Source organism: Pteropus alecto, unplaced genomic scaffold (genome assembly GCF_000325575.1).
Source record: "Pteropus alecto unplaced genomic scaffold, ASM32557v1 scaffold170, whole genome shotgun sequence".
NCBI lineage: Eukaryota > Metazoa > Chordata > Mammalia > Chiroptera > Pteropodidae > Pteropus > Pteropus alecto.
The window spans coordinates 1,865,534-1,878,284 of NW_006429634.1; the positions used below are offsets into that span (position 1 = coordinate 1,865,534).

At 39.1% G+C, this 12,751-nt stretch overlaps 1 long non-coding RNA gene across 2 annotated transcripts in view; it reads right to left on the bottom strand.

Moving 5' to 3' along the window:
- Positions 1-12,751, bottom strand: part of LOC107196253 — a 147,254-nt gene that overhangs the window by 133,757 nt on the left and 746 nt on the right. The gene's annotated exons all lie outside the window — the stretch shown is intronic.

Genomic DNA, 12,751 nt, shown 5'->3' on the forward strand with positions numbered 1-12,751 from the left:
CTATAACATATGTAATTTTATACTTATGCAAATATTTTGTGAGATAAAATTCCTGGGAATTGATTGCTAGGTCAAATAGAATGCACATTTCAAATTTTAAAGGATGTTGCCAAACTCCTCTAAAAATGCTATAGAAATAGACTGTTCCAACTACAAGGTATAAGCACTCTCTTGACAAACCTTAGGAACATTTGGTATTATCCATTTTTTAATATTTCATTCAATGATTGGCAATACCTAATATATTATTTTATGAATATTTTCCTCAGGTTGACATTTACCTTTTGATTTAATTAATTTTAATTATGCTTTTCAAGGAAATTTTTAATATTATGCAGTTCAATTTATAGTTGCAAGATTTTAAAATGTTGACCCATATTTAATTGTAGAATTTTCATTTTTATACTTAAATAGTGAATACAGCTGTAACTTACTTTGGTTTAAGAACTGAAGTAAAGATCCAGATTTTCTTTTTTAATAAAAACTTTAATGAAGTTTAAGATAGAGAAGTATACAAAGCATAAATGCACAGGTTGATGAATTTTCACAAAGTGAACTCTCCCATCTACCACACCGTCCAGTGCAAGAAATAGAACACGACCCACACTCCAGACGTCCCCTTAATTCCCCCTCCCAGGCATTACCTCCATCAGGTAACCACTATTCCTGATTTGTATCACCACATATTAGTTCTATCTGTTTTGGCATCTGGCTTCTTTTTCCCAGCAATATACTTGTGAAAGTCACCCACATTTTCACATATAGTTATAGGTTAATTATTCACATTCCTGTATGAATATACCACAATTTCTTTATCCATTCAGCTGTCTTTGGACATTTCAGTTGCTTCCAGTTTGAGACTATTATGAATAATATGCTATAAACATTCTTATACAGGTTTTTGGTAACTACATATACACATTTCTGTTAGGTATATGTCTAGGAGAGGAATTTGGGGTATAGAGTGTTCAGCTTTAGTAGATACTACCGAACAGTTTTCCAAAGTGGTTGTATAAATTTACACTCCCACCAACAATATATGAGAGTCCAACTGTCCCATGTTCTTGCTAACTTGGTGTTGGCAAGAATGGCTTTTTAATTTTAGCCATTCTGGCGGCTATGTAAAGATATTTATTGTAGTTTTTTCATTTCCCTGAAAACTAGTCGAGTGCCTTTTAATATATCCATTGACCATTCGAACATCCTCTGTATGAAGTGTTTATTCAAGTTTTTGTCCATTTTTTCTGTTGGACTACTTGCCTTTCTCTCATTGATTTGTAGTTTCTTACATTACTTCTACTCTTGTTCTTCTGTTCTCCTAATTGGGTCTTTTGATGATCAGAAGTTCTTGATTTCGATCTAATCTAGTTGATCAATATTTTCCTTTATAGTTAGTGCTTTTGTGTCTTGTTTAAGAAATGTTTGCCTATTCTAAAATATCACAGATATTCTCTTGTTTTCTTCTAAGAGCTTCATTGTCTTACCTATCATATTTATATTTGCAATGCAGCTGGAACTATTTTTGTAAATGGTTTGAAGATAAGGTCAAGAGGCATTTTTTGCCTATGACTATTAAATTAAACCAGCACGTTTTACTGAAAAGACATCCTTTCTCTACTGCATTTCCAGTGCCACCTTTACTATAAATCAGGTGATCATATAGGGCTCTCTTCCTAATCTCTCTAATCTGTTCCATTGAGCCATTTGCTTATTCTGGCACAAATACCACATTCTCTAGATATCTGATAATAGAAGTTCTCCCAGCTTTGTTCTTATTCTTCGTGATTGTCTTGGCTTATTTGGGCCCTTTTCCTTTCCATATAAATTTTATGATCAGTTTGTTAATGTCCATTCAAAAAGCCTGTTGAAATTTTGAATGGTTTGTATAACTTACAGATAAATTTTGAGGAAAAGCACATCTTTATAATACTGAGCCATTCAATCTATAAACATGGTATATCTCTCCATCCACTTAAGTCTTATTTAATTTCTCTCAATATGTCTTCTTGTTTTCAGTGTACATCTTGTACATCTTTATCATATTTATTCCTATGAATTTGATGTTTTTTGAGGCAATTGTAAATAGTATAATTTTTTTAATTTTGTTTTCTTTTTGTTGTTGTCGTTGCTGGTATATAGGAGTACAATTGATTTTTTATATATTGACCTTGCATCCAGCAGTCTTGCTAAACTACTTATTAATTCCAAAAGTTTATCTATAGATTCATTTGGATTTTCTAAATACATAATCATGTTATCCCCTAATAAGGGCAATTTTATTTCTTACTTTCCAATCCATATGCTTTTTATTTCTTTCTCTGGCCTTGCTGCAATGGCTAGGACTTTTAATGTAATGTGAAATAGAAGTTGTGATAGCAGACATCCCGGGGAGAAGGCTTTCAACACTTAACCATTAAGTATGACGGTTGCTTTAATTTATTTGTGAGTGCTCATTATCCGATTAAGGAATTTCCTTTGCTAAGGCTTTTTAAAAATCAGAATCATTAAATTTTATCAATTTTTTTTCTGCATCTGCTACAGTGATTGTATATTTTTCACTTTTTCTATTACTGTGGGGAATTATCTTGACTTATTTTCAAATGTTAGATTACTCAAATTTCTGAAAATTATCCCATTTGGTTATGATGTGTTATCATTTTTATGTATTGTTGAATTCATTTTGATTACATTTGGTTTAGGATTTCTGTATCTATGTCTATAAGAAAGTTTGGTTTTTAATTTTCTTTTCTTGTCATGTCTTTGTCAGGTTTTGGTATAAAGGTTTTTCTTGAGAATGAGCTGGGATATGTTTCTTATTTTTCTATCCTCTCAAAGATGTGTAAGATTGATGTTATTACTTCTTTTAAATGTTTGGAAGACTTTGCTGAAGAGACCATCTAGGCCTAGATAGTTTATTTGTTTGTTTGCTTGTTTACATATTTGTTTGGTGGTAAGGTCTTAATAACAAGTTCAATTATTTAATAGATATAGCTCTATTCAGATTTTCTATTTCTTCTTGTGTTAGTTTTAGTATGTCAAGTTTTTAAAGGAATTTTTTATTTCATCTACAATGTCAAATATGATCTCAGAAGCTAAGCAGGGTCAGGCCTGGTTAGTACTTGGATGGGAGACCACCTAGGAATACCGGGTGCTGTAGGCATTAAAAAAAATAATAAAATAAATTGTCAAATATGCTGGCATAAAACTGCCTATAATATCTTTTTATTAATAATCCACTTTATCCTTAAACGTCTAACTACTTTTCTCAAAAACACCTGTTAAATAATAAATCTCTTATAAAATACAATATGCTACCTCTATCACACATGAATTTCATTCAGTCACTCAGAAAATATGTACTGGATCAAACTATGATCCAGGAACTATCCCAATGCTAAGACTATAGCATTAAATAAGACAACATACCTGCTTCATGAAGCTTACATCTAGTGAAGAAAACAGACAATAAACAAGATAGTGATAAGCATTATGAAGAATATGGCAGGGCAAAAGTCTGAGGTGGAGGAAGGGGGAAAACTATTTTAAATACAATAGTCATAGGCCACTTTCAGGAAATCTTATTTGATCAGAAACCTGAGAGATGTGAGAAAATGAGCCATAAAAAGACCAGAAAGAAGAAGTGCAAAGGCCCTAAGGTAAAAACACACCTGGCAGGTTCCAAAAAACAAGGAGACCAGTGTGACTGCAGCAGAGTGACTGAGAGGGAGAGAAACAGAAAATGTATTGAGAAATCTAGGCAGGGGGCCAGACCGTACAGGATCCTATAGACTCTGGTAATGATTTGGGGTATTCTAAGTATAATGGGAAAACACTGGTTTTGAGCAGGCAGGTAACATGACCTCAATTATGTTTTAAAAGACTTCTCTAACTAATATGTGTAGAATAGACTGTAAGGGGTGGGAGAGAGTACAGATATCAGGTAGGAGGCTATTTCAATAATCCAAGCAAAGATGGTTATGGCTTAGACTATGGTGGGAACAGTGGAAGGAAGGAGAAGTGGTTGGATCCAGGCTGTTCTGAAGGTAGAGTCAAAAGACTTTGAAGAGGACTTGCTAATGGCCTACAGGTAGGAGTTATAGAAAAGAAAAGACTCAAAGATAGTTCCAAGGTTTTTGGCCTGAACGACTGGGTAGATGGTAGTGTCATTTTTTGAGCCTGAGAATATAGGGAAAAGAGCAGATTTGGGGTAAGGGAGTTGCTATTCTACAAATATGGCAGCTTGCCTATATGATTCTTTAGACAACCCGTCTTCTTTTGCTTCTTTGAATCAAATCCAAAAGGGTTTCTTCCACCAGCTGTAAATCCAGGTCCACAACAATTTCTGCAAGCAAGGGATACAGCTTTTTCACATCGGGGTGCACTTGTCACCTTAAATAACACGACTTTTCTGGTGCTCTCTCACCACATCTGTGCTGCTTCTCTTCATTTCTTCCCACCTGGTTTCTACCTGATCTCATTTCTTTGGGACAGTCTTTACAAACATTTTGAAGTCTATGGATTAAATTTCTCTCCTAATTTTGCTGGAAATGGAGTTTGCAAAGTTTTCATTATTATTTTTTCACTTTCCTTATTGCTTCTGAATGTTTTCCGTGAAGAGAAAATGCTAACTAATGCAACAATGTTTATACTCAAGGGTTGAAATTATCTTGATTTCTCCCTTTTTCTCACATCTAATACCAAATATGTAATCAAGTCCTGTCAACGCTACCTTTAAAATATATTCAGAACTTGTCGACTTCTCACCACCTCTAACACTACTCGAGTCAACTGTGCATTTTATCTGGACTACTACATAGCCTCCAGATTAGTTGTCCTGCACATACTTTAGCTGCCTTATAGTCTAATCTCCATATAGCATTTACATTTTGTAAAAAAACATACACCAGATCACATCACCTATGCTCAAAATCTTCCAATGGCTTCCTATCCCAGTAGAATAAAATCCAAAGTCTTTAACATAACTGCGAGGTGCTACATTCCCTCCACCTGCCCTTATTCCATTACTCATTTCATTCCAACCACAATATCCTTTTTGTTATTCTTCAAACAAGTCAAGAATATTCCCACCTCGGGACCTTTGCACTTGCTAAATGCTCTGTAGGGAATGCTCCACCCCTAGGCTTCCTCATGACTCTCACTTCATTCACATCTCTGTTCAACTATTAATCAAGAGGCGTTCCTTCAAAAACCTCTCTAACATAACGTCACTATCCCATACATCCACTCTGTGTGTCCGTCCCCAGTTTTTCTTCTTGGCACTATCATTTTTTTGTTCAGAGTTGTCTGCTTTTCCCCTCCAAAATATAAGCTCAGTGAAAGCAGAAACTTTATCTGCTTTTGTTCACTGATGTAACACAGCATCTAAACAGCACCTAGCATTAAAATAAGCATGCAATAAATGTCACTGAATGAATGCTATGGCTACAGAGAAACTTAATTGTAGGAAGAACAGAAGAAGTAGGGACCAGGCAGCTCTGCCCTCTCTGCTGCCATGTGGTCTCTCACCTACCTGCCATCCATCTTCTTTGCTCATTCAGCCACCTTTCTGTCATCGCCATCTTCAGCTTGAGTCTACAGCCCTTCCTGTCTGAGGCTCCTCACCTCACTGTTTCAATGTCCAAATCCCAAATATCTAATTGGTCTGCCTTAGTCCAAGAACCCATCAAGAGCCCAATTAGCCATTGCTGACAGCTAGAAGTGGGAAATGTGGATTTGTCTGTTTACGCGCCAACTAGAGAACTAGCGTCTTCAGAGTGTCTACAAAGGGGAAAATGCCGGAGATCTTTAATTCAAATACAGAATAAGCCTCCACGTATACATCCCTAATATTGGCAGAGAGAATGCCTAACTTGAATGCCTTCAGAGTCCTGCTGGCAAGTCATACACATGAGTGAAGAGGGTGGGGTGGTAAAGATGGCAAATGAAGGACTCTGCTACATCCACAGGGGGCTCAGTGTTGCATGGCCTTATAATGGTACAAGTGAAGCCAAGGAATTTGGAAATTTGGAAATTTTAAAGTGAAATCTCCTACTTTTTAAATGATGACAACTAATACAATTTTTAAAAAATAAAACACTGTGCAGATCAAATATAACAACACATCTGCTGACCAAATTTAACTCAGGGCTACCCATGTGCGATTCTGTTTTATACAAGTCAGCTCAAAAACAGGACATGGGTAATTTATCACACTCAAAAGCAATGTTTCCCAGGGGGCTCAATGCAAAGATTTCATTAGCTGGAGTAACCAGAACTCCCAATCCCCTTTCACAGCACCTGCCCCCAGCTTCTCTATCAATCCCAGTACAAACTCTCACCAACTTTTAATCATGAGAGACAAACAAGCCTTACTGGAAATCATTTGAGCTTCACAATCAAACAAATCTGGGTTAAAAACCAATGGTACATCTTAGCATTCCATAACCTTCCTAAATCTCAGTTTCCTCATCTCCAAAATGGAAATACAATGGTAATCCTTGAATACCATTGTTGTTTTGTTATAATGCAGATAAGCGGGGGAAAAATGATTCCCAGCCAGGGCTGCTATCTGTATGGAATTGTCACATTCTCCCCGCATCTGTGTGGGGGTTCTCTGGGGACTCCAGTTTCCTCCCACATCCCAGAGATGTTCAAATTGAGTGAACTGGCGTGTCTACATTGTCCTCATCTGAGTGTGTGTGTGCACACGCATGCTTGTGCACGGCACGCTCACCCTAGGGTGGAAAGGCATCCTGTCCAGTGTGGAATTTTGCTTTTCACCCTAAGCTGCCAGGATAGGCTCCAGTCACCTGCAATCTTCAACTGGAATAAGCAAGTTAGAAAAATAATCATCTTACCTGTTTTTATTCATCTTTCTTAAGTGTAAGTATAGCTCACATTTCTTTCAGTGTTTAATATTAGAAGTGTTCTGGGTCTTTATTTAGGAATGTGGTAATATTTTTGTGACTAGAAGGATGCTTTAGGAACTTAACTCTTGTTTATATCAATTAGCCTATGGTAAAACTGGTTTCATAATTCATCATTTCTCTTAAAGTCACAGTTTCCAAGAATCTCTTGATGACGTTAGGTGAGGACTTGCTGTACTAATTCCTAAGTAGAAGGGTTCTAAGGAATAGAGTCAATGTAAGTAAAGTGCCTGGCACATAAGAGAGGCACAGAGTAGATAACTGTTATTGACAAACGAGGAGCTGCCCTCCCCACAGAAAGGCATGATACTTGAAAATCTACGATTGCGACACAGGTTGTTCATAATAAGCTAATGCCACCTAAACCTCTTTGTGGAAGAAGGAGAGAACGAAAATGCATTTAATAAATAAAATATAAATGGTAAGTGCAGCCATTCAGGGGCCCAGGTCTTCATACTAATGCAGTTGCTTGTGAAATTAGTCCAGAATGTCTACGTTTGTAGAAACTAGCACTCATTCAAATTCATAGACATCAATTACCTGATTATTCAAGAACTCTCTCAACTTTTGAAGCCACTTTTTTGTATGCATATTACAACACAACACTGAGTCAAGAAAACACATGCCAATTCTCCAATGGCCTAAAAAAACATTAGTTCTATAGCTCGAGGACACACAGGTGGGAAAAGAAAGCCTGGTTCAAAAACTTTGAACTCCAGGGTCGTCTCCATATGGTGTAGGCTGCCAGTGCCTGCAACGGGACAGCCCTACTTCCACTAGTGGAAGCGGAGAGGCGACTGCTGCAAAAGAGAATCCACAACCACTGGAAATATTGCTTCTCTCGCCTACCCCTGCCCTGCCCTGGGCTCTCCAGGGAGGAGGCAATCAGTGAAGACCCATCAGGCCCGAACCAGGGGGCTACACGGAACACTTGGCTTCCCACCACACAGCACACACCTGGAAGGTTATGAAACAGGAAAGGGGTCATCCTAAAAGGAAATATGCAAAGGATGCTCCCTCCTGGAACTGAGAAGACCCTTGGCCTCAGAACCCAGAAACACATTTCTACCAGCAGAGAGCTCTATGTAGGTTTCTCTACCCATGAGGCTTAAAAAAGAAGGAAACTTACCTCGAATCACCACTACTTTCTCACCAAGAAGAGTTGGGTCCCCCTTCTCAGATCTGCCCGGGCTTGTTCCTATTTCTCAGGCCCTCGTGGCTATTATAATCACGCACGTCTATTATCAGCTTTCCTCCAGGGAGACTCAAGCACCAGAAAATCACTTTTCTCCTTCACTGCCAAGCCTCTCCTAGTAGGCAGGTGATCAGTAATTATTTAAGCTAATTTCTAGATTTAAAAAGGGAGGAGCATGTCTAAGATGAGTGGGGTACAGATCAAGATCAGCAGGGAGTTGACATTCGTTGCCATTGGGAATTGGGTAATAAAGGTTCATTATACTCTTTTCTCAATTTTTGTATATGTTTGAAATTTTTCAGAAAAAAATAAGCTTTTAAAGAAGAGTCAGGAAGAACACAAATACAACTTGAAAACGAAACTAGTGTTCTTCACTCTCTACTCTTTGCCTAGATACAGAAGAATCTAGAAGTGCTCAGATCAACAGCCTAGAGGGTTCATTTACTCCCAGAGCAGAGATTGTGTCTTCTAAGCCAAGGATTCCCAACCCCCAAGCTACAGACCAGTACTGGTCTGTGGCCTGTTAGGACCTGGGCCACACAGCAGGAGGTGAGTAGCAGGCAAGGGAGCAAAGCTTCATCTGTATTTGCAGCCGCTCCCCAGTGCTAGCATCACCGCCTGCCTCAGCTCCACCTCAGATCATCAGGCATTAGATTCTCAAAGAAGTACCAGTCCCTGATGCCGAAAAGCTTGGGGACCACTGATCAAAGCACAACACTCAGTGTCCCCAACAAAATCACCTTTGAAAAATTCCCTAGAACTTTCAAAATTATTCTGGCAGGACCAAGCTTCCCTTCTTGGCCTATAAACCCTCTGCCTCCACAAATTACCCCTACAGCCTCGTCCCAGTACAAGGGCCTCTACTTCCTGTTCCAAACTACTGTGTTGAGCAATCCAGTTACTGAAATAGCTCCTGGGTGGCAGACAAATGCCTGTGTTCCAGCAACTTGTTTCGTTTGTTCTCCCTCCTGGGTGCCAGAAGTGAGGGTGCTGTTATCATTTTCAAGAAGTCACGGAACATTTTCCTCTTCCCTTTGACTTTCATTTGCTCCTATAAGAAATTTTTTTATCATCCAAAGTGGAGTTTTTTTCAACCTCAACACTAACAACTTTGAACAATTCCTTGTTGTGGAGACTGTTCTGTGCATTGTACGATATTCAGAAGCATCCCTAGTCTCCACCCACCAGATGCTAGTAGTACCGATCCCACCCCCAGTGGTAAAAACCAACAATATCTCCCGACATTGCCAAATGTTCTCTAGGGGGACAAATTGCTCCTGGCTGAGAACCACTGGCCTAAAAATTTTTGAAGAACCAAGACCAATATTATCCTGGCAAAAAAAAAAAGAAAGAAATTATACAGTTTATTTCCACACATGCTATTTGACAATATATTTCAACTTATAAATATAAAAATATTAATAGTTAAGAAATGGTACATCCTAAGCCAGGAACACATAAAATAGCAAGAGAAAAATGAACTTATAATACTTGTAACAACTTTTTCTGTCTTTGTGGTTCCTGTGTACATTTCATTTGTTTCCTCCAAACTATCCTGTTTTCCTGTCAATGGGTAATCGTTTCGGCCCAAGCCCTCTTTGAAGTGCCACACAATCCGCATTGAAAAGAAAAATGTCTTATGACTCTGTGATCATTCCCCATGAAGTCTGCTGGCTCTCCACCACATATTTAACAGATGTCACTGGAGAACAGGATCCCCCAAAAGATTTCCCAACAAAATCAGGAAAAAAGCATCACCTATGTGTCCTCCTCGTACAACTTCAATTAACACCAGATTCCCAATGTGACCAAGAAGCTCAACATCTGGCTAAGGGAGCCACTGTAAGACACTGCAACACCCAAGGGTAAACACTGTCATATTTCTTCATTAGGGAGAAGGAGTTTCCCACTATATTTAAATGGTGCACCCCTTCTTAAGAAGAAAGAAAAGCTGTCTCCTGGTCCGCAAAGGGCTTACATTAGCCACAGCCTATTATAAACGCTAGAGGATATACATACATAACTGTCTTTCCCCGTAACCCCAGCATACCTTTCAGCTCCACCTCACCCACTGCCCACCTCACTCCAGGGAGATGCTGACTTGTTCCTCCTCTCTGATGGTGACAGGCACTGGGTGCTGGGGAGTCTATCTTCTGAGGTCCATTCCTTCCTCTGCAATCCCATGGTACTGTCTGTCTCAGTCTGAATCACTTCAATCCTAGATTCTGGCCAAGGCTTCCTACTTGGTCTCCCTGGTTTAGCGCTTCCCCCGTAACCCAGGTTTCACATCAATGAGGATCTCTCAAGAGCACATGCCAGGTGGGTGCAGAATCCTTCTGCAGTTTCCCATTCCCTGTCATGGATACAATCCCAGCTTGTTTGGTACACGGATTTGTGAAGCGCACCAAATGTTTGGTCCAAGAGGTGTCCCTGAAAGAGTAGGATGAGCTCTGAGTGGGACAGGTACACAAGTGTCAGCGATTTATCCAATGGAGAGATGGTGGAAGGAGAAAGAGGAAGAGGGTGTTAAACTCAATGACCTTAAATTGTCCTTTCAACCCCAACTTGCCATGTTCTGGGAACTCCTGGGTCAGCTACTCAGGTCCTGCCATTGTCTGACCCCTAGCCTCCTGCAAAGTGATGCCGAGCAATCCTCTACAAATGTTCCTCAGGTAGTCCTACACATGGTTACCCCATTTCTATGGGATGGCTTCTTTTTTGGTTGTTGTTGTTGTTGTTGTTTTTTTAATTACAAAAGGAACAATGCTGGTGGCAACAGAACAAAACAACACTGAAGTGTTTAAGATGAAGTCTCTCACTATCACACTTCCAGCATAGCATAGTGTATGCATGGCTTCCAGTCCTTCTCCATGACACATACACACAGTGCACACACACACCCTACTCATTTGACATTTGATCTTATACTGTGCTTCAGGGAGGACATTTAATTCTTACATGCATTGACTCATCTCTCCAGCTCCCCGGGAGGTTATTAAGGCTAGTTAGTTCATCTGCTTCAATTGCTATTAATCCACCAACAAGGAAATGGAAGGCAGGGAGATCAGGTATCTTGCTCGAAATCACAGATTAGCGGGTGGCAGAGTTAAGACCAGAACAGAAACTCCTAACCCAGTGTTTGTTATTACTCTGTAACACGCTCTTCTCCTCCCCACAGTGCAGAATGCAATGCTGTACAGACAGCAGGTAGAAATAAAATACCTACTGAAAGAATAATCTACAGAGCAAGATAGCATGGTGGTTAAGGATTTGAACTCAACTCCGGCTGCCTTGGTTAGATTCCAGCTGTCATTTATTTAACCTGCTCAATCAGCTGGGCATCAATTTCATCATCTGAAATGTGAGGTGATTATACTACCTTCCTTATAGGATTGTTAGGAAAATTAGATAATATGTGTAAAGCACCAAAAACAGTGTCTGGTACAGTCGCTAATAAAATCACCCATCATGGCTCTATTAAACACCCCCCTACTCCCCCGCCAATACAATAAATATCATCCTTCTTAAAACTTAGGCTGGCAAATCAAAACGAAATCTTGTTAGCTCTGAACCTTGTCCAAAAAGAAATCAGCATGGGAGAAAAACTATTAGGATGTTAGTCCAAAAAATATGTGAGTGACACAGTGACTCAAACCATCACTCCAGGGAAGAATGACCTCATAATGACCTCATAGATCAAAAGCACTGCAACACCTACTGCCCCAAAGAATAAAAAACCTTAACAGCCTCTAGCAGTAATTATCTAAGTAAAGCAGGCTGCAAATCTGTTGAGAATTGTTTTTTCCATGATAATATTTCTAGTAAATTGCTGCTTCTATACTTAAAGTACCAGTGTTGCAGAACTGGCATACTAATAGAAAGATTATTATAGAAACACTATTAAAATGAATTATATATTATTAAAGATTCGACACTACAACAGTTCCTGATTGCAGGAGAGTTCAAGCTTCATTGCTTAATGGGCAGATAAAAGTGCTAATTAAGCCCACTCTTAGAGGATGTCCCCAGGCAGGTTAGTCAACTACAGGTAGCAAGAGGTCTGTGGACTAGATGAAGAACCAGTAACATCAACTCAGTTAGATACAGTCCTACAGGGAAGATGGGGAGTGAAAAGAAAGAGGAACGGTTTTCTGCACAGGATGGGTAACTTGGTAATGCAGACAAGTATCCAAAGTTATTTGAACCTTGGTTGTTTTTTTTTTTTTAACTGCATCTTGAGAAACAGGAGTAATTTCTCCTTTACTTAAGTGAAGAAAACCAAATAACCCACCGTAGACTGGAGAGGAGACCCTCTTTACATAAGCAGAAGCAGAGAAAAACCTTGTCATTGTGACCAAAGTCTTTTCAGGCAACCAGAAGACACTGAATAGCTCTCCCAGCAGCACCTTGGCCAAAACCATCTCTCACGGCAAACAGCCTAAAGCTCTCAGTGGTTCTTACAGAGTTGCTAGATTTAAAGGCATTAGCCATGCGTTTCAGGATCTATTTTGCTTTCCCACCTTGTTAATTAACTAATCAGGGATGCCAAAGCACCTCACAAATATAAAGTGTCAGGGAAACGCTAAGTAAATTCGCCTACCTGATCTAAATGTCAATGCTAAATTATTAA